General features: G+C 27.7%; 1 protein-coding gene across 2 annotated transcripts in view; it reads left to right on the forward strand.

Annotated features, from left to right (window-relative positions):
- Window positions 1-24958, forward strand: part of LOC108686376 — a 117081-nt gene that overhangs the window by 24395 nt on the left and 67728 nt on the right. The window contains exon 1 of one of the 2 annotated variants that reach the window (XM_018191667.1): window positions 10176-10239. The exons of the other annotated variant lie outside the window; for it this stretch is intronic. The gene's annotated coding sequence lies outside the window, so the exon portion shown is untranslated. Of the gene's footprint in view, window positions 1-10175; window positions 10240-24958 lie in introns of those variants that run through there. 2 annotated transcript variants of the gene reach the window in all.

The following is a 24958-nucleotide window of genomic DNA, read 5'->3' on the forward strand; positions in this document are numbered from 1 at the left end:
GTTTTTTTCCTATATTAGACTGTGCTTGGTCGGTTTCCTACGACTTAAGATCCACGATCATCTACAAATTTCTATGTAAACGAGTCTAAAATTTATCCAACAAATAGGTTAGATTCTTTATTTGCTTCTGTTAACTAATAATTAGTTGGTATAGCAGACTAGCAGCAAATCACAACAACAAAATTTGTTGTCATATTTACCGATTACCAGTTAAAGGTACTGGCTTGTTAAATTAACAAAATCCTTTCTCTCAGTGTATCGGTCTGAGAGAGAAAGAGAGAGAGAGAGAGAGAGAGAGAGAGAGAGAGGGGGGGGAGGCAGGATATTTGAAAAATTTCAAAATATAAAAGTATAAGTGGTTAAAGTAACCAAAAATGGGACGAAATTTTATTTTATTTGCAAGTTTGTGTCAATATAGATTTTAATTTCTTTCAATATCTAACACTTTTCTGTTATAATATTAACATACAATTTTCAACTCGATATTAAGAATATCACATTTTGGTGGCTTTTAACATAAAGATTTTAATATTTTAAAGTACAATAGTATGTTAAAATTAGAATATCTTTTTTGATGAAACTTGTAATAATTTTAAATCACTAGCTGGAGTGAATTGTATTTTAATAGGAAATGCTTTCAAAATTACAATGATAAAACGAAATTGTGGCTTCGCGTGCTTTACATACTTGATGTACGTGTTTGGTACGAAAATTACAGTTGAATTACTACAACATATAGGAAATTTCGATTTTAACAAAATTAGAGTTGAGCTTGGAAATGCAAGGTTATCGGAAAGTATCTCCAACCTTGCTGAAGGCACACATGATATAACTCTATACAATTATGGGATTAAAGTATATTAATTAGAAACTTTACTTTCGATAATTAACTTTGTTAATTAATATTCTTTACTCTTGTACAGGACGCTGGTTTTCCGTACAAATTTTAACAATGTATTTTGAGCCGAAGTAAGAAAAAAGTTACATAAACGTAAGTTCTAATGTTTTATTAAAAAATTATATAGTAAAAATATGAAATCTGCAAGGAATAATTTTTCATTTTTAACAAGAATTTTTCATTTTAAAATGCCGTCCACCTATGGCTAAGTTTGACATCGATGTAATGGACTGACATGTGTTTATGAGAAACGGCGTTTTTCAATTTTCGTAACAGTCATGTACAATCATATGAAAATCCATATGCTATTCGAGAAACAGTTTGTCAATGTCAGTTCAATTGTAATATATGGGTATGTATAAAGTAAGATGAAATTGTTTCTTGCAGATTTCATATTTTTTAATAACTTTTTAATAAAGCATTTTAGGACATATATTTATATAACGTTTTTTTCTTACCTTATTGCACATATTGTTAAAGTATGGAAAATTAGAAGAGATACTCTATGATAAATTACATTAAATATAAATAGTAAATAATGTATAAATTATTTTTTATAAAAAGTAAATGATATTAAATGATTATGCTATAATAAAAATACAGAGTCTTTCTTTAAGAAGTATATAAGTTTAAAAATTGATTTTTAAATATAATATATTATATATTATTCAGATAGAGTCAAATATATCGAAACTAAATTTTCAAAGTATCAGTACTACCGACTTCGTCAGAGAAAAAGAAAATAAAGTTGATATGGGATTTATCTCATGCATTTATATAGAAAATTCATACATCAAAAATTCTACATATACTTATAAGTTTTACTTTTCTTTTATATAAGGAACACATTTCAGTAAAGCCAGGATTTATTTGACTTGCGTTATTCTTTAAAAACTTCGTTCAATTCTTTACAAATTTCGTCGTTACATAAAAATTCAGTCCTATTTCCAGAACCTAGTAATTTTCTTCGTTTATTCGGTGCCGCTCTCAATGGCTTGTCGCAATGTTGAGCACAATAAAGATTGACGGAGCCTTACACCAACATAACCTTAGACCAATAATCGAGAGAGCTTTTTAACCTGACCTGAAAACTTCTCTCTTATTTCCTTCCTGCACATTGCCCGCTCGATTCTGTACGATTCAGTTTGCTTATACTGAAGCTGGCAGCTTTCAGAAAACGTTTCTGTTGTCTAACACGTTTCTTTTGTAATCACCCTGTCGAGTTAAGTAATATATGACATCTGAATAGCAAGTTACTCTTATTAATGCTTGTTTCCAATGTAGATTAATTTTAATCTCAATTCAACTTACTCTTCATTTTTTCTAATTAAAAAAAGATGATGAATAAATTAAATTGAGAAAGTTAATTTAAGTTAATAGAAATGGCTCCTCATTCAAAAAATAAAATAGTGAGAAAGTTGTTATTGTGTATAATTTAAATTGTTAAACGTTCTTGTTGCGAAAAAAAAATATCTGATTTATTTACACATGTGAGATTAAAATTTATATTCAATTTGCAAAGGAGGATATTTTCTGAATAATATTTTGAGTAATTTTTGTTTTAAATTATAAGTTACGTTATCCGAAAGTAGCATAAATTTCTTTCAAACTGTAATATTATTTAGAAAATTTTCTTAATTTATTATAGAAATTACATGTAGCATTTCTTTAAGCTTATACTTTATAATATGGATTAAGATCTTAGAAATAAAGGAAAAAAAAAAAGAAATTTAATTTGTGAAAAATAAACTGTTTAAAATTTTTGCTACACAATTTCTGCAAAAAATATATTTTAGCGTTATAAGAAAAATTATATTTTTATTATTTTTTATATTATGGAAATATTTTATGTGTCTACAATCTAAAAGAATGTCTTAAATTTTTAAATGTTTATATTAATGTTTTATAATATTAGATAGATTTATTTCTACGAAGTAGTTTCTAAGAAGATAAAAATGGACCACCATGCTCTCGCCATGCTAAAAGAAGTATAAGGTTTTATATAATTAATGGCAATAAAATGATGTTTCTTATCTGAAACAACATCATAAAATTGGTAATTGCCTTCATTATTCAATGATACCGAATAATTATTTTATTGCTACAGATGTAATTTTTCGTTTATTTCATTTTTATGGCGTCTCGCTTTAGACCGCTTTAATGACGCCTCTAGAATTTCTTTAGAATTAGATAAAAGTGTATAGAGATTCACGAATTTAATGAATTTTATCGATCGCGACATATGTACATGTGAAGCAATTAAGATAGCTATTTAATAAAGTATGTAAATAAGCTAAGACATCATTATATTTTTTTGTTTTTTAAATTTTCAGTTTTATTGTATATCAAATTTTATTTCGCGATAACATATTTAATAAAACAATCAAGAAGCCGTCATATTTTTATTATGCTTTTTATAGCTAAAAGCTTTATTGATTATGTGCATAAAAAAAAGAAAATAATTCTATAATCACAATAATTTATTAACTGTAGTTGTTGACATTACGTTACGGAAGAAAATTAAAAATTTCGAAAAAATACTGAAAATTGAATGTTAACATCTAATTTTTGGTGTTTTTCTTTTCCAAATTTTTAGTATTTTTTTCACAAGAATTACCATAAACAAATTGATGATTTTTGACAAAATAATTAATTGCATGTATATTTACATGGAATTTAACGCATACTATATGACTTCAAAGAATCATCTTTTTATTTAACGTGTAATTTTTGAATTTAGCGGTTAAGATAATGTGTTAGATTTCTAATCAAAAGGCTCCTTAAATATATTTTATTTTAATAAAAATGATGTTTCAAACATTATGATGTTTTAAACATTACAATATTTTAAACATTACGATGTTTTAAACTTCGCGATATTTAAAAATAAAATACGACGGCACCGGTTTTAAGAATCACACATTTCTGATGTGCAGTTGTTCTTTGCATTTGCGTCATGCGAAGAAGCAATAAATGCACAGGTAACGGTTTAATTAAAAAAAATCTTTGTTTTTGCTGGGATGTTTATACGTTCGCTGTTTTCTGTCGCAATTCTTTTGCTATTGTATTATCTCCGCCTGTTATTATATCGAGAAGAGAGAATCATATGTTTCTTAAAACCTAGTGAAGTGTACTCTTCTTTAATAAACACGAAATAAAAATTCAATGGTAGATGCGCAAATTACAATTCTGTAATTGTAAGAAACACTTGTCGTAGAAGCGATTTTATTGATCATACACCAGCATAGTTCGAAAAAAACAAGATTACACGTGATTATTTCCAATTAATTAAGCCTAATGGAATATTTAATTTAACTGTGGAATGTACCTATAATATCTTCATAAAAAACCTATTTTTATTCATTTTTTCGCACGCGAATTTTTTCCGTCTACGTATATAGTTCGCAAAGTAATTTGATAATGCATCAGCTTACCGTAATCCTTGCAAATACAATAGATCTTTTTACTAAAGATGTAATACCTACAAACGATTTATAAAGCATTTTTAATCATGCAATAAATAAGTTTTAATATATCGATATGTCTATCAAATGATATTATTATAATTGCACGTATAGATGTTACATGTATGCTCAAATAAGAAATTACGTTGTAAGAAAAAATAAATTGCAAAAACATTCATCATGAGAAAAATCAAAAAAATTTCCTAAATATAAAAAAATGATTTTATTTTGATTTTATTAATAAAGATTTTCTCCTTTTTTGAAAGGTCCCTTGTTTCTAAAAATATTCTTGTGAAGATATTTTTTTCAAGTGTCCTTTAATAAAGCTCATTAGACACAAAACATTCGAATATATATATATATATATATATGGGAACTACATGCCTCTAAAAACCACATTTCAACACATTTATTATTGCACATGTAATTTTCTCGCGAAGTGCAAGCTCTATTTTATAACAGTTTATAACTTATATACTATATATCTTCATGCGTATATTCCCTATAACTTTAACATTCGGATTATTCAACCTTGATCCAGTTGACGCTACGTGAACATTCAATAACTATAGTATTCAGCTCACTAAATCGCTCTTATTAACAGAGGTATAATATCATCGATTCAATAATCCGACAAGAAAGCTGTGATATTCACGGATATTGAAAGTGTTATATTCATCTACAATACTATTATCTATAAAAGATTATACATATTTGAAAAAAAATATTACGTAAATAAATCGAAAAAATTTGAAGTCTATATAATATTCATACAATTAATAAATAAATTATTTTTACAGGATAGACTATAGAAATAAAATCGAATAAGCATTTCTTCAACTTTGTATTGTAAAAAGAATTTTATTTTAAAGAAGATTTAAAAATTTGAAAGAAAATTGAAAAGAAAGTAATTTTTAATAAAGAAATAATTAAAAATGTAAAATAAAATTTACATGATAAGTAGTTTTTAAGGAGAAATTTCAAAATTAAGAGAATTAGTAATTTGTACTTTTTGAAATTTAAATGATTTTTAACGATTTTATGTATCACGCATCATTAAAGGTTATTTAAATACGTATAGGAAATATAATATTTTATTTATAGTTGCGATTTATTCAGCAAAATTGAATAGTTTTGCTATAACTTGAAAACATATTACGTGATGCAGCCTTTGCTTTTCTTCTTTTCTTTCGCTTTTTATTGTGCAACGGTACAATGGGTGCAATTTTATAGTGAATGCACTGTGCGCGTCAAAGCTACACGGTGCACATTTGTAGACAATATTGAAATAGATCACAAATTATATATATCAAAGATCAAAGATTTCCTATTGTGGGTCATCAGCAATCTCCTAATACACGTAGCTCTAATTGAAAAAATAAATTACAGCAAATAGATGTCCATGACTTTTTTATATGTATAATTATTGTACTTATAGAATCGTATGCATATGTACTATGTTTACATACATTAGAATGAGTAGGATTATTGTTCCTATTATATATCATTTAAACACGATTAGATGGAAATTTCATTAAAAAATACGTTAAAAAATTAATAGTAAAAATAATCAAAAATAATGAATCAATGCAATATTATTTTCTCTAATTTTATATATTAGATAATGTTATATATTAGATTAAATAATTTCTTTGTAATGCGCATTATTGTGCATTTATTAAAAATTATTACATTAGATTTATTACTTTTATAAAAAAAATCTAATTTTACTTTATTCATATTTTAATGTTGAAGAACTTAATACTTTATTTTTTGTTTTTTAAATTCTAAATTATCTTAAGTCATCGATTTGAAAAAAAATTTAGAAGCGTTTAATAATAATTTAACTTATGATTCATCCACTTATTTATCCATTAATTATAAAACAGATTTTATCTTTTTTAGAGAGAGAAGAAATAGAAATAAAGTTACAGATAAACGATAACATTGCACGAAGCGATTATTTCAAATCGAAGATTCATCTCTCGCAATGAAGTGTAAAAGTTTATAACGCTTTCTCTCTGCTAATCAAATTGATAAAGGAATGAGTTTTAATCTCAAACCATTGGTGGAACCTCTGTAGTCATGAAATATCCTGTAGACGGATTTTTGTTTTGATAGAAACGCGCATTGACGTCAACGTTTGGAAGAATAAAGCTTTTCGATTTTTACGCGGTTGAGATATATTGTTTTATCCCGTTTCCAATCACTTTTTCATTAGTCATAGATAGAAATTCATTAAGACAATAGATTGCACTTTAATTTTATTCTTGAGAATTTTCAAGATTTAAAAGTACCTACATTAATTATGAAACATAAAATGCTATCTATTTATCTTATCAGCAACGATACTTTTTAACTGAAGCATATTTATATGAATATGGTAACGTTATGAAGGATTGATATTTTAATTTATGTTAAAAGATATAATATAAATTATAATTAATAAAATAAATTATAATTAATTTTAAAATAATATGGTTTGTGATAATTGACATATTCTATTAATTTACATATGATAAGAATATATGATTTACATTCTGATGAGGTGTAATTTCAATTACATCAAATTGATGACTTATATTATAATAATTAATATAATTTCATTGAAAATTGACATTATCATAAAAGTACCTTTTACATTACAATAAATCATAAAATATTATTAATTACATCATTAGGATATTACATAGAATTAATATTATGACACACACACACACACACACACACACACACACACACACACACACACACACACACACACACACAACACAATGATTGTTCGCTCTTTTCAACGTTCGAAAAGAGCGAATAATCATTGTGTTTTGAACAAAATTTTTATAAATTATTAAATTTATTTTGACAAGAGTCTAAAAATGATAAAATAATTGAAACTAAAAACAGTTAAAGTAAATCTATTAAATTATGTATACCTGTTATATTAAAAAGGAAATTAAAAATTTTCAGCTCGTTAAAGTTTTGCGATATTTCGCAACGCAAATGTTAAACATACAAACATATTTTCTGCTGGCGCACACCAGATCCGCAAATATAAAAACTCGAAACTTTCCTCGATGACGTTGTGCTTTGTTGGATTTTGACAAATGTGTTCGAATAAAGTTACAAAAGTTTGTAACGTGAAAGGTGACGGTCGGACAAGTGGCTCCGTACGGTGAGATTTCATTATGCTTGGAGCGCAAGCGTCAAATCAGTAGGGGCGAATGTTTTATGGGTGCATATTTATTCATGTCGATACTTTAGACATTTCCAGACCAAACTTTTCTTCTATCTCACGATGGATTTTAATATCAGGCACCAATAACTTCATCGATTTCAATTTACTACCGTGCAAAACTTTTATGCGTTACAGTTTTTTGATTGCGTGTCTCAATAACGTTTTCTCATGATGAAAATGAATTAAATTTAATTTAAAGTTGCAACGAAAAAGAACAAAAAGTTGATTTTTTTTTTCTTATAACTCAATGTATTTGTAAAGTTCTCGCCCACGCAGGGCTCGTGCAAGTTACGAATCAGCCCTGATCAACCCCACTATTGCCACTAGTTCCAGTGAAGCAGCCTGTGTCGAGGGTGCCTACCGCGCGGCAACCCCTCGGCGCTCAGTGGCTGCGCTTCCTCCGTATCAGGCGTTACGCACGCGTCTCATATCTGGATCCGTGTATGGTGTGCATTTTCAGTAGAGGCGAATATCCCGCGAGTTCTCGCGGTAAAAAGAGGAATTGACCGAGCGTGTATCGCGATCTATCGCGCCGTGAGCGTTTCCCGCGCGCATTACATTCGTGATCTTCCTGATCTTCGATTATTTCTTAACATCGTCATCGTCTTCATTTTTTAACGTAATTAGTATCGTGTTTCTCTTTCGACACGTTTGGACTTTACGACAGTCAGAAATAAAAAAATTTTAATTTTACATGTCAGATGTAGAGTGAGATAGATTGCGCTCTTTATAATGATTTGTATTAGTTTTATTGTGAATAAGTTTAAAAATTGAACCTATTTAAAAATTTTTTTTTAAATTATAGAAAAAAAATTTTAGTGTTTAGCGGGAAATATTTACTGATGATTTGTAAGATAATTCTAACAATAAGATTAAAGTTCATCTACAGAACGTTTTTTTTATGCAAATGACTTTCTTACTGAATGTACTTTATTACTAAATTTTCAAGAAATATTTTTTTAATATTATTTTTATATTGTATTTTTACTTCATAAAAATTACTTCATAAAAGTTTTATAAAAATTTACGTTTGTGATATTATAATCATGAAATAATATCGAATATGAAAAAAAATGAATAATCCTGCAATAAATTTACCTGTTACACGTGCAACGAGCTGCAACGATCGAAATGCTATTCATTTTTTATTGCACGATCGATTTTTTTATAAAAACTTCTTACTTTTTCAAATATTCATTATTTATATCAAGTATGTGTGATGTTTCACATGTGCAACTAATTGATCGTATATCATGAAAGCTCCGATATGAGTTCCATCGTAAAATTTTATTTACAAAATTAATAATTTTTATAATGAACTGTGCACATTTTTTTATGAATGTTCTTTATAACAAAATTATTATTAACTTTCCACGTTTTTGGAAATAAAAAAAATAGCATCCTCTTTCGATTTGAAAACTGTAATTTTTATTACGTTATTTGCAACGTTTAAAGACTTACGACGTGTTAAATTGTACAAGTGAAACTTAGTAGAACGCTAAGTTATAGTTAGATATGACGAATTGAACAAAACATAGGACTTGTCAACTTGGAGCATCAACTTAGCCACACGATGGTGGCTAAGACCGAGATTACGTCAGACCGAGGTCATATTTACTGACCTACCTCTTTTTGACCTCATTTACCTCGTTGTAGATATATAACATCGTGGTTGCGTCCATGTATAATGATTTAAGACATTTACTTTATTTTAATGAATTCTTAAGATTGTGCTTTGGCATATGTGACAGTGTATCTTTAAAATCCTTTATTAATTTTTTATTTTTCTGATTATTTTTTAGTGTATAGTGCATATATTAATTGATTTTTAAGGAAATTATAAGATTATTTATGTATTTAATATACATTTGTGACATATTTAATTCTTTCTAAACCTGTTTTTGAACATTCTTATTTATATGTATGAAAAGGATGATTTTGCTTCAGCATCTAAAATTTTTTAAAAAGCTAAGTACAAATTTAAAAATAATTTTGTTGGACCACCAAAATAATTATATAAGATGTCAAACTGGTTGCATCAAAATTATTCTTTTCATATAATTGCAGAATTTTCATAATTTTAAAAACATATTTAAGAATTTAATGTTTAAGTAAAAATGTGAAAAATTTGAGGTATGATTATCAAAATTTTATCAGGATAAAAATATGGTTCTATTTTACAGTCATTATAATGAGCGTTTATAAACAATTATTTCTACAATTTAGATCTTGCTTCTACAATTTTCTGTGTAGATCTTATATTATTCGCGTTCGTGTTGCACATGAATGCAAATATTTGATAAAGACAAATGAAAGTGCTTGTGATTATCACGATTCGTTTATAGACATCTTCACCATTCGCGAAAATGCCTGAAAAAAATTTATGAGAGAACATGAATAACGCGAGATAACGCGATGCAAAATTTCCGATAAACTGGATGAATCACTGACCTTTATTCGCAGGTGGAAGGATATGTAGTGATTGAGTGCGCGATCGAGAAAAACCACGTTCATCTTCGGGTAGTCGGGTCTCAAAACGCTTTTCATTTTTCTTCGTTCACATTTTTCCCGTGTATCCCGCGGGATTTTCTTCGGTGACATCAAAAGGAATCCTTCTCCATCGGGATTTCGTTATATTGAAGGTGAGCAACTTTTCTAGAAAACCTACCTCGTACAGCCATAACTTTAAATCAAATTTTACAGAAACAGTTAATTCAGCAGAAAATGTCATGATCGATGTCCTGTGGGAGTTAACTTTAATATTCTTTTGATATGCTTTTTGTGTCTGCAATTATATGAAAATAATCGTTCCCTTTTTCTATTATTCAAAAATTAAAGGCCTGCATTCTTATATATAAAAACAACCTTTTTTTTATTGATCATGTATGCATATATATTTCAAAATTGATTATCAAAACTTGATATCTTTGTATAAAGAAATTTTCTTTTTATAATACAATCAATTTTCGTAATTACAAACAATTTAAATAAAAATAACTTGCGTGTGTAGTTGCTATAAATTATTTCAAAATATGGTTTTGAATATTGCTGTTTCTACAATATATTATTTCGAAGCTAGAAGGATGAAGTAAAATAGAAATTGATTATAACATTAATGTCTCATCTCGTTTCTTATCTTTAGAAGCAATCTTATTGCTTCATATACATAATCATGATAAGCACTTAATGAGCAGAATAAAAATTTAAGTATTTCCAAAGGCTGGTAGATTTGGAGATCAGGAAAGTCAATCATAAACCATCCGTATGTGATAAGGTCTTGCAAACACGAACGTTCTGACGTTCATACATTTTCCATATAATACATTACTATTTGTCAAAGTGTGCACTTATGTTAACACGTGCCTTAGAATAGCTATCGATTGTCATTTACCTAAATTACGAGCTTTTTATGTAGGCTGATAAGGTCAAACGTGACTTTTCACAGTTATAGCCGGGTACCATATCGCAGTTAAGATGTGTTGCTCTTTTTTCTCTTTTTGCTCACCAGGTATATCATGATAAAAGTACATAAAATTGTCACGATTAGGTTACTCATCTGTGCGTATCGTAATAGGTATAAAATTTCTTTTTTCGTTTCGATATATTGATAAATTACATTTGTTCATGATACATCACGAGCTAAATCAGTAAGTAAGTCCAAATATTTATGAAAATGAAATACCAGAGAAAGACAATGTCTCAGTAATTTATCAAGTAATTCAGAGTGATATAAAACTACGTTTAATGAAACTACGTGCTATATCAATTATGAAATTGTCTGCAGATTTTAATATTTCATAGCGAAAACATATTATGAACAATAAATAAAGGGTAATTTTGTTTTTCATTCATGTAACAAATGAGAGCTTGATTTATTGCAAATATTTTAATTATTCCTTGTTATGGATAACTAAAATTTTATATAAATTTCACGCTTCCGCATACAAATTCCATATTATTAAATATTTTATAATATTTAGTAAAATGATTCGAATATTACACACATGACATCTCTGATCAATCATACGTTTCTTTAATTGCTGTATTAAATTCAAAGATAAGAATTATACACAAAAATAATGTTATATTTCAAAATACTGATTAATAATAATTTTTCTAATGGAAAATAATTAATACATTTTAATTAGTATACTTAACTTAAAATATTTTAATTAATAAATTTTAATTAATTAATATATCATATTAATGCTACTAAGTCATTACTTTAATATCTTTTTTCTTCAAATATTATTAAGTTCATTATATTTCCTTGATTATTGAATTAAGCATGACTTTTCTTAATTATAAAACGTGCGTTTATCTTCATGTTCAAAAAAATACGCGGTCGGAGATACTACCTGCGGGCGTTGCTCAAGAATTCTATTACACCATCGGTATTCAAGTTTTACTCACGCGAGATGCAAATTCTATTACTACATTTAATAAATATTATGTCCGAGTGCAATTTCGCGATCACCAAGCGAGCTGCCTATGCGAATACGATCGATGTTTTCACTGCAAATATTAATTTATTACGCGCGCATCTCACGGCTAATGTTTTTCTCTATCGCGTATGACGCTCATGAGGATAACAGATTGCGTGATTTTATCGGCCTAATTGAAAGCGCACCTCGGGCGTAAATGCGCGCTCGGCACGAGTCGGCATTAATGATTCATCGCATGTCAATACATATCCGTGCCTACTGCATCACGAAGGATGCTACGATCTGAACTATTTGCAAGGCCAACGTCCGAGAATGAACCGCCGTTTATTAAGCACTCCAGTGAAATTGCCGGCGGGACGATATGAAACACATTCACGCGCTGAATATCTTATGAATCGCCTTATTGCAAGCGTTTATAAATTCAATTAACTTCGTGTAAAATTGGCTATCATATAATAAAAGTCTGAGGAGAACGAATCGTACAAAATGGAGTCGACTGATCGTCGCAATCTCTGAGCAATAGTAGAATTTTAACTTGGAGTATAACTTTGAAAATTTATTCTTATATAATCATGAATAATAAGTGGCTGTGTGCATGAAAAGATCAGTTTGCTTGAAGTATTTAAAAATTTAGCTAGATATATGTAGATGAGAAGTAATTTTATTGGAATCATTAAAACAATTATGTAGAATGCTCAAGCTGATTACTAAAATGTCAAAACTTTTTGCAGCATTCTATCATGTTCGAATTTCTTGTATAATTATTTTAATAGTCCAACAAAGTTATTCTCGGGTTTGTTCTGCTGAAATTTTAAATATTTCAGCAAAATCGTTCTTTCCGTGCTTATTAACATGACCTGAAGTATCAAATATCTCATTCGTTTATAATCAAATTTCGATAGTCTGGTAAAAATGATGAAATTATGAATAAACTAGAGTTTTCTCAGATTTCGTCTAAATTTTCGATAAATACATGGAAAACGGTTTTGCTGCAGTATGTAAAAATTCAGCTAGAATAAATCTAAAAATAAATTTTGTTGAACTATTAAAATAGTTATGTAGAACATTTAAATTTACTGGTTATTAGAATGTTAAAACTTGTTTGCTCATCATGGTTGAGTTCTCTACATAATTATTTTAATAATCCAAGAAAGTTATTTTCACATCTGTATTTATAACTAAATTTTTTAATACTTTAGAATCAAATTGTTCTTTCAATATACAAATAAATATTTCTAACGCAGTTGCTATCAGCAATATGTTTTGCATGATTACCAAAATGCTTAATTTTATCATATTGCAATGGACTGCTAATATAATTAAATAATTAACTTGCATCTTATTAATCTTAGGCATGATACGATCGTACGATTCGCGAATCCATTGACTCTATTTATAATTAACTCAATGATATCCCAATTTTTTGCACGTGAGTTATATAAATTCCTGTTTTATTCATATGAAGCATGTATATGGTAAAACCGCAACTTAACTTTGCCAGGTAAATTAGATTAGGCGCTTTGCGATGGTTTCATTTTATAATAGTGCACTTTTATATTTTCTAATACGAGAAATGGAATCGATAGAATTATCTCGATTGATTGCATTAGAAAACAAATAAACTCAGTACGCTGTTTAAAATATTATCGTATTTTCGTAATAGTGAAATACTATTGGATCTACATCATCAAGTACTACTTTAATTTTGTTCGTACTTTAATCACGTTTTCCCAAAGCACAAATTATTTTCAATTTAAACTTATTTTGTTGTTTCTATTTTAGCAATTTTCGCTTAAATTAAATAGCAAGATTACCGAATTGAAATCGCAATTATAAGGATTCTTCTTTGATATAAAAAGTAATACAATTGAATACAATTATAATACAAATATAATACAAATATTATAATACAAATATAATAAACTTTAATACAATTAATTTTTTATCTCTGTGTGTGTGTGTGTGTGTGTGTGTGTGTGTGTGTGTGTGTGTGTGTGTGTGTGTGACAAATAATTAATTCAACTTATAAAATATTTTTTATAAAACATTTTTAATAATCTTATGTTTTTTTTAAATTCATTTCTACGATGATTCTATGAATTAACAAGATTTTTCATAACAACGATGATTGCGAAATCTTTAAAAAATTTTAATATACCTTTGTAACATGAAGTTCATTCCGCATAAGATTGAAAATTTAAATAACGTCGCAGACTCACCCACGCGTTGCGATTTAGTGCCTTTAAACATAGACGATGTTCCTAAATGTGGGCACATGTGCACCGTTGTTGGCAAATTTGTGATAAAGTCCTTTCTTGATTCTATTATTGTTGCGATAGTTCATTACATCGAGATTGTTCGAACGATTCGAACAAAAATTTTTATTCTCTAATAGATTCTCTGATAAATTGATTAAATGTTGAAAATATTCTGCTTTATTTAATGTATTTTAAAATAAATATAAATACACGAAAATGCCTTACAAATGAAAAATAGACAATAATGTGATAAAATTATACGGAAAAAACGAAATTGTGCTGAGAACTCTAAAATTTTGCTGGATACAAATTTGAAAATAATTGTACCATCAAAAATAATTATGTTGCAAAAATGTTGATATTCCAGTAATCGTTTAAGTTTTCAATAGAATTAACTTTTAGATTCATATCCGGTAAAATTTTAGATATTTCTACAAAATTTTTTTCGTGTAAAATGTGTGGATTTAAAATAGATACATATAATGTTACAATCATATATTTAAAGAAAGATAAATAAGAGAAAAAGTGACATAAAAACATAATTAATAGTAAAAAAAGTAATTAATAGTACAAATAAATTGCTTCACAGGTTTTGTTTAGTATTATACATTTTAAATAGGACATTTTACGTGTAGGTATAAATGTTAGAATATAAATGTTAACAAATTTAAAATTTTGAAATTGAGAATAGAAATATAAAATGTTACCTATTCATTATTTTACAAAATGTAATCGTAATATAGAAACATCTTTCAAAATATGCGATGGTATATAAAATCCTGATAAATATTGTAGAATAATATTCGGAAATGTATGAACAAATATCAAAGAGAGCATATATCTGAATTTAGGAATAATACATTTTCGTGATTGAAGCCCTCTTCATGCCATCGATTTTAGAATTGTGAGTTTTCAGATCATATCGAGAGGATAATTTCCGAAAACATTTCAATGCGACTCGAGGCGTTGTAGTTGTTCCATTTTTCTGATTTCTTCTTCGAGTGCTTTGCATGCTCATTACACCGCACCAAAGTGCGAAAACTTTGATCTGTTTCGTGATAACAGAGTTGTATCTCGAGGCAATGTCGTGTCATCCTATAGGCTTTGCGCTATATGTGAAACGAGTTAAATTTTCTTGAAAAAATGGTCTTGTTTAATTTCGTCACGTTATTATTCAATATTCTAATTTGTTTTCTAATTTATAAAGAAAGTGCGTGATGCACACATGTAACGATCTCTGTTAGATTGTTGTGTACTCATGCCGTCCTAGTAATCAGGGTAACTGCACAACCAGCAGCGTTCCATTTCCACTCGCGATAAAGGCAAACGTTGCGTGGCGGGAAAGGCGGATAAAATGCGACAGATTTCCTCGCTGATGCACAAATAGTGCACAAAAAGTCTACACGGATTAAAGTGCATATTCCTTTTGTAACCTCGTCCGATTCCAACGGAAAACACGAATATCCGGAGTTTGGAGTTGAGTTTAACTTCAGTATAAAACATGGGAGATGTTTCGGTTTCACGTAGCATATACGCGTACTTTGGCAGCGGACCGTAAAAGCTTCCAGGTTCACCGGCACTTTAACCCGTAATCTTAAAGCGTCTTGCCAACTGAACCGTCTTTCCAATTCCTTATGCTCAATCACTTTATCCTACGTCTCTTGGAATGTTTTATCAGTTTGAAAAACCGATAAGATTCTACACTACTTGGAGAAAGGTCGATTTACAAGCACTTGATTCGCGACTTAAGAGAACGATTTTATGACAAAACAAAGCTCTTACGTTACATATATACCTGCTGATCATTTATTACATATAATCATGTCGAAAACAACAATAGTAAGCCAGAATTATTCGCTGAATTTAACTGCAATTTTATTCTTGCACAAAACACAAGAAGAGATCGAAAATAAGATATCCTGTAAAATTATTTTTCTAAAGATAGATTGAAGGATATCTTATATATTTTCAATGGTATCTTTTTTATATATAGTATTAGTTAAAATGCTTTGGATGTTTCGTGAGATAAAACAGTACAAAGCTTTTTCAAGTAATTGCAAAATGATAGCAATTGTACAGTTGAAACGTATATTTATTACAAAAAGATACTTTATCAAATGGCAACACGATATCATATGTTTATGGATAATTTGAAACTCTTTCTTTTGATTTCTTTCTAAATAAGCTTTTTTACATTCACAATCAGTGCAGTTAAAATACGCAATATAATTCGCAATATAAGTCGCAATTGGATAATTGTTTCAATTAAATTCGATTTTTATTTATATACGGACGTATGAATTTTTGAAATGTTTTGTCGGTGTAATCTTACGGTTTGGAAAACAAAGTAATTTGCAAACTACATATATAATAAATCAATTTAAGAGAAATATCCAATGATGATATAACAAAAAGGGACGCGTTATAATCTCGTTAGCGCGTAGAATGATTTATAGCAATCAATTTTCTGCTCCCATGTTCGGTAAATGATTTGGTCAAGAATAAAATATAAGAAACTATTACTCACTGTTGTTTCGATATATTATTAGCAACAGGATCTTCTGTTTCAATTTACAGTAAGTTTGTGCCATGGATTAATCGTTCCGCTTTAAGACTTTAAACTATATACATCATATATCACATGAGATAATAAGAGTAAGTTAAATAACAAAGCATAGAGTTGCGTAACAGATGAAAAGAAAACTTTTCTGCTTATTATGTAAATAAAAGAGCTTGTAGTCTTGGAAAAAATTTCATAATTCATTTAATACACTAAATTATAGATTAACAGAAAAGTTTAGCCTCAAAGTTGTGTTTATTAAATCATTAGAGAGTAACATTATATTTACAAAAAATGCAAATTCTGGAGTGTCAGTTACATCTTATTAAATACTATAAAGGTTTTTATACAAAAAGATTTCTTTTTTTAATATAGTTATTACTTAGACAATAAAGTGACGTTATTTATTGTTTTGTCAAAATGACAAAAATATCATCTTATTACCTGAATAATAATTTGATAAATACATAAAACTATTTGTGTGGCCATATTTTTGCCATATTTTTGCCATGTGTTTAAGTTTATTTTCATATATATGTGAATTGTTAACAATGTGATAACAATATTTGCAGTTGTAGTTATAAGTTAGAAAACTCGATGTAACTATGACAGCATTAAACTAAACACAATGTGACAAGCAAATCAATATACCTATCTGTATAATTTACTGAAGAGATTATTTAACTTTATTATTTATTTGTGTTTATGAATGTCGCATTCTGTCGTCTCACTAAATCTAAACCAAATCATGCGAGCTATGTCAAAGCGAACAATCTTGTAATCACGATAACTTAAGTTTACTCACTTCATATTGGCTTCAATGCATTTTTCAACACAACATTGTATAATCGTTGTTATGCGCCAGGAATACATTTGTGCCTTATATTTTATTTATTCATTTTTTTATTTTCATTTCAGAAATAGTGAATAACGCTAATCTGATAAAATGGCAAGAGAAATAAATGTGGAACAGCAATTGTTCTACTCCTTTTAATAGGGTTTCTCTCGGGAATAGCATACAAAGGTGCTACATGTACAGCAATCGTGTAATAGTATTTCACGCGTGTGTAGCAAGTAATGTTACGTGCATACGTGTTTTCTTTCGCATTGAAATATTTGCATAATTACTCGATGCTTACTTACCAATCAAATTCGATTGAATTAGTATTCTAAAGCTTACTAGATCATTAGGTCTAAGTAAACAATAATATTAGCATAATTGATCACAATATACACTTTACGTGGTGATTGCAAATCAAATTCTTGCGTAAGTCTTTACAATATTTCATATGATAATATTTTTTCTTTTTTTTTAAATCAAACTGCCTATTAAAATTATCTTTTTCCCTATTTTTTCATCGATATATTCTATACTATCGTACTCAAATCTGTAATGTGAATTTAATTAATTCGATCTTTTTCTTATCTGGAATAAATCGGCAGATAAATCATAATACAATAATCTTACTAGGTATCTCCTAATGTAAAAACATGAAAAATAACGATGCGAAAATTTGTTTATGTGCTCCCAGAGATGATCACGTTCATTATGTATGTAAATATTTCATACTTTGATTATCAGGATAAACGGAATTACAGTGAATTACATTTTGTATTTACAATAAAAAAATAATATATACATAAAAAAATAAAAGTGCAAAAACAATTACGTTACTTTAATGTTTAATCAATGTATACAACTATTTATTTTCTCTACTGCATTTCAATAAATAAACAATTAAGACGTATCAGATACAACTCAGACCGAATAATTTTAAAATACATGTACATACTAAAATACATGTTTTTATTTCTCTAAAATAAACATACATTGTTCTATTTAAAAATTATATATAACACAATTTTCCAAAGAATAAAGTATTTTAACGATGTTTTATTAACATAAAAATATCATTAAAAAATTATTAAGACATTTCATCTGACATCTGGCATTGGTAGCAAGTCATCTTGTTATTTACAATGAAATTAAAATAATATATGCAGCTTTATGTTTTTCTTAAAACAAAAAATTAGAAAACATGCGATAGATTAATTGCAAGTGAGAAGAATTAACATAAAATTTTACATAAATCTATATTTTTAGATTTGCATAAGTAATAGAAGAATTATTAAAGTTCAAACAATTTAAGATTTAATTCCGATCGATTCTAGAAATGTCAAAAGCACGCATGAATATTCTATTGAGAAAGAAAAAATAATACGTTCCACGGAAACTTAATGCTGCCCGTTTTAATGCCCGCGCAGGAAGTTCTAAAATATAATTTGCTCATGTAAGGTTCATTGCACGCATTCTCACGTCACTCATCCAGGGTTAATCTCTGCGACGCATTTCTACGACATTTCGGGCGATCGATAATATCGATTCTCTTACGGGAAAAGGGTCGCTGCGCATTATTGTACGTATGTACATCGGTGTGCACGTCGAGGTATATACTTATATACTTGAATACGGCCTCATGTGTGTGCGATGTAGTGTGAAACCCGGCGTCCGCATAAGCGCGACAACTAGGACGATACTACGTCAGATCGGCATTAAAATGTCTCCCCGGTAGTCTGGCAGCGGAAATGCGCCGATTTAAGCCGCGCATCATTCTATTATAGACCGTAATTATTTTGTGAAGCTCACGTAACTTAAATTCCCGTCAGTTTTGACGTCAACGGCAAAGCCGATAATTCGTCCTGGCATGCATGTTGTTATTATCATGTCATTCTTGATTTTGCTGTCGGGAGTTAAGTGTCGTGCTGTTTTGACGCAAAACTCAATACGGAAGAAAAAGAGACAAAGTAAAAGCGAGCGACAATCTAATCAATTTTAAATTTTAAATATCTATAGTACTTTTTCTTGTATAACGATAAATATTGATTTTTTTTAGTCAAATAATTAGATAAATATGACAGATGTGATGTATCAATGGCTGAACAAGATTGGACATTAAATTTAGTTTTTCTATTAAATTAAAACTGATTCATTAGTAAATTTTTCTTATATTTGTTTATTATAATATTAGCGTTGCTAAAAAATAGCTAATCTTGAATTTAATCTCCACTTCTGAATTTCTAATTTATTCTGATTTATTTTCTAGTTACATTTGGAACTGTTAATCTATTGATTTGTTAATATTAATAAAATATGCATTGTATAGATATGTGTGTGTATATGTACATGTAAATATGCATGGAAAGAATAATTTTACTGATATACTTGAATATAGCTAAAAATTTAGCTAAATTCAGATCTGAAAATAATTTTATTGAACCATCAAAATAATTATGTAGAAATTTCAAATGTAGTGATCAATGTTGCAAAATGTTTTGACATTTTAGCAATCAGTTTGAATTTTTTACATAATTATTTTGATGGTCCAATAAAATTATTTTCAGATCTGTATTCAACAAAATTTTTACTATTTTTAATACTTCAACAAAACCGTTCTTTTTATATATATGATATTAATTATAAATAGTTTAATAATATTATATATAATAGTTTAATAATATTATAGTTTAATAATATAATAATATAATATGTTTTCAAACTAATTAAATAATTTTTTCGAATATTTACGTTATTTTCTAGAAAACATTAGGCTCTTTTTTAGAGAAATTGAAGGAATTATTATAGCACTACATGAATTTATTACGGAAGTCGAAATTGCAATTGAGATCTTTCTTTCTCTCGTCTAGACTCAATTTATTTTACTACAGAAAATTTCCTTTGTTAAATCTATCAACAGTATCGTTGTAGTTACTTCTAATCTTGAGGAAAGCTTTGTCACTATCTCAAATGTAATTTTCAGTTAAGATATTTTCTTTTTCACCATGATATTCTGTAAAGTTAATTAATTAAGGTTGGACTAAATTGATTTGTTAAATAAAACAAGAATAAAATAAAGAGTGATAGTAAAAAGACCTGTTTTTTTAACCATTTTTTGAACCTCGAATTTCAAACTTTTTTAATGCCAAATAGTATTATATAATGTAACATTAATTCTAGAGAAATTTTAAGATGAGCAATATGAGTATAGGCGCGAAGATATGAAGAGATGAAAGTGATAGTTTCTTACAACTCATGAAAGTACATGAAACTCTTCAAGTGTCCATACCAAGGAATAAAATAGGAATATATTTAACGAAGTGAAATATATTGTTTCTTATAGATTTTTTTACGCCAGATTCAATATGACCTTAGTTTCGTTTAGCATAAAAATTCCCCGAGATAGATGGAGTTGACATTTGACGCCGCTTTTCACAGATTGGAGTGCTTTTTTAATGTGAGTCCCCTTGCCTCTTACAGATTGGAGTACTTTTTTAATGTGAGTCCCCTTGCCTCTCACAGATCGGGATGCTTTCACTTCCTTGTATCTCCGGAATCGTGTCTATGCTCATCTTGAAATTTTACTGAGATTAATGTTTCATCTACTATACTATAGTACTATACTATAGTACTATTTATCATTAAAAAAGTACTATTTATCATTAAAAAATAGTACTATTTATCATTAAAAAAAGTTTGAAATTCGAGGTCCAAAAAATAAGCAAAATTTGCCATCACTCAAATTTGAAAAATTTATTGAATTTTTTCAGGATTTATGTAATTATTTGTATTTATCTAGTTAATTCTTGTAGGCAATTCTTGATTATTATGTTATTCTCTTTGCGAAAAAATAATTTTACAGTGAAAATTAATTTGCATAAGCAGTTTTGTTATCTATATGTCTAACGAAAATTTAAAATAAATTTGCGAGACTTTTTTTCCTTAAACATTGTCCTACTAAAACTTTTATTTTATCTTAAACGAAGTTTAATCGGCTTAATTTTTATTCGTGATGATAACGTGATGATACTCCTTTTATGGAAACAAAATAAAATATAAAAAGAAAATATAAGAAGAAAGTGACTTATTAAAATATTAAGTAGGCGGTATTTTTCGCATGACTTAATTATGATTCTTTTTAGAATTTTAAAGATTTTCTTTTAGCTAGAAATAAGAAATTACGATTAATTACATTTTTTTAACTTAATATAGCATTTAATAAACATTAAAACTTTATCTTTTAAACTCTATATTAGGAAAAGTTTTATACATTTTTGGAGTTTATATAAATATAGAAAAAATGAAGTTATAATAAATAATTGATATATTGATAAATGAAATTATAGTGAGTAATAGTTCGATTATTAAATTTTATGCGTGAAAACGAGAATGAATTGGATAAAGAAATCCCTAATTAAAAAGGAAAATAATATATATCTTTCCTACTTAAAGATACATATACATACATGTATATTCCGACTTAAAAGATTCAGCACGAATTCGAGAGATTTATTTTCGTATTTGCATAAGGTAATCCATTCGATATGAAGTGTAGAATACAATAATAACACTGCATCAAAAAAGCGCAAAAGGAGCGTGCAAGATAGATGATATACAAGTAGACGAAGATTAACAGTGGCCTTGACTGACATTAAATCAGTTTGCATATCCGTGGGGAAATAATGTTCACGTATATCCACATAAGATAGACCGTAGTATCAGTTGTGCATTATTAGCGAGTATGGATCGATTCTCGATTGATGTTTCGTGGAGTCGACGAAATAGTCAGTTTGTTCATTTTCTTCTTCCCTTTTGCGCGAAACCTCAATAAAATCAGGTTGTGTCGCGTGTATTCCTCGATAGTTTACTGTAATTAATATGTCCGTAATAACTTTAACCAGAACACGGTTCTGAAACTTTGCAAGTAACAGTGACCCTACCGCTTTTGATTTAGGTCTCATCAAGGTCTAGAGTTACTCTAGCCATTATTTAGTATTAATCTAGTTCAGTTATTTACTTATCGAACCAAGTGAGGTTCATTTGTTGTTAGTTCTCGTTTGTTATATGAAATATAATGCATATTTTTGCTTATCTGTATCTGATTCTCTGCCTTGTTAATTATTTTGTCGATAAAATTATTAAACTTTTTAAAAATTAACTGAAATTCGTTTATTCAGAAATAGACCTGAGTACTCTTTATAAGAATTTTTGAGGAATATATATTTGAAATCATTGAGAGGACAAAATTTGATTTATATATGACCTTTTATAAATGACATTTCACGATATTTTCCCTTTTATTATAGCTATTATTAACGACATACAATTATCGAATTATTCTTTCTTATCTAATCTTATCTAATTTATATTCAAATTATAATAAATTTATAGATAAAAACATAATTAGAAAAATTTTTATTTTATATTATTTATTATTTAAAAACTTATATTCTTTCTTTTCAATATCTCTCTTTAAATTTAATTTTTATTATCACACAAATATCTATATAAATAATAATCTTCATTTTTTTTTAATTTAATTTTTTTCAAAATTTAATGTCTCAAATTTCATAGTTAATAAAAGTACATATATTTTTTATTAAGAAAAAGCTTTACAATTTTATCACAAAATTCACAAAAGAGATTTTTAATCGTAATTAAATGTCCATTATTACATTTAATATTATTTCTTTGTTATTTATGTATTAAATTAAATTTAATATTTTTCTAAATCCAATTATTTGGAATAATTGTTTAAATACAAAATTATTTATCGATAAATACGAGCATAACACTTTTAAATAAATAATATAACAAACACCTTTAAGAGAGATACTTTTTCTATACTGGATGACCTTGTCTTGTAACATTTGATTTTAATCATTTTGACATATTGACGGTTCCATGTTCCGGAAATAAATTGTCGTTACAGATGATATCTGCTAAAATCGGGTAGAAACATTTTTCACAGATTGTTGTGATTAACATATACTTGATGAAGGTCAGTGTCATTAATATACATTAGTATTTATAATGTCTTAAACAAGTAAAATATTCAAATATCTGATAACTAATAAATCAGCATTAGCATTTATTAATAAATTTTTAGGAGTAATATATTACTACTATAAAATATTATTTCATGTCTATTTTTTAATTATTATATTTTGCAGTACTCTTATATAATTTTTATTTACATTTGTCTGTAGCTGGCCCCTCCACTTAATCAAATCTTAATGAATAAATTATATAATAATGCGCTTTTTATAATAATGTGCTCTCAAAATCCGCAAAAAAAATTTTTTGTACATTTTGAGAGCGCATTATTATATAATTTATTCATTAAATTTTGATTGAGAGCGGGGGCAACTACGCAGATATTTTTTACTTTTGCTATATGATATCAAATAACATTATGTTAGTGGATTTATTTTATAATATTTTAATAATTAAATTTTACTAATTTAATTTAATTTATTAGAAACTTAAAACTTATGATATCTATTTTATAAAAGTGCAAAAAATTACACAAAAATCAGAAAAAAAATATTTTTAAGATTTTTTTTGTATTAAAATTATCTACTTTTATGCCTATCAGTGTTAGAAAACATTTACCAGTGTTAAAAACATTTTTCAAAAATAATTATGCTTTTTGCAAATTTTTTTCCATAAAAGCAGATTATTATCAAATATTTAATATCTTACAACATTAATTTTATTAATAGCAATTATTATTTGCGAATTCACATTGTTTAATTTATCGGGACATGTTTCGTATATCAAATGACAAGAAAATTAGTCTCGTGTTAACATATAATTTATGAGTCGTATCGTGCATAGACACTAGTTATATGAAGTGCTTTATTAGTAGCGCCTAATTGCGTTTTATGAGCGTTCGGCGTAGCTGTTCGACATTGCGTTTCGTTTTACGTAGAACTTTCACATCACGGATCATGTCAAACGAATCGCTTCACGTATATGCAAGAAAAAGGAAAACGCCATATGATCTCAGCTATTTTTATGAGCACGGGAGATACGAAAAATGAAAACGAACGAGGAAATTTCTTTCATCGATTTATTTCATCGATTCATCATGCGCGGTGCACGCAAAAGAAGAACTCGCGTACCATTTTACATTTTATCGTACTTCATATGGTAATATCTATGCTATTGTACATGATAAATGTAAAATAATTTCTCAGAATATCATTGTTTAGAAAACGTATTGTTTTAAAAATGTAGAAAATATATTATATAATATAT

The sequence above is a fragment of the Atta colombica genome, unplaced genomic scaffold (genome assembly GCF_001594045.1).
Source record: "Atta colombica isolate Treedump-2 unplaced genomic scaffold, Acol1.0 scaffold100, whole genome shotgun sequence".
Lineage (NCBI taxonomy): Eukaryota > Metazoa > Arthropoda > Insecta > Hymenoptera > Formicidae > Atta > Atta colombica.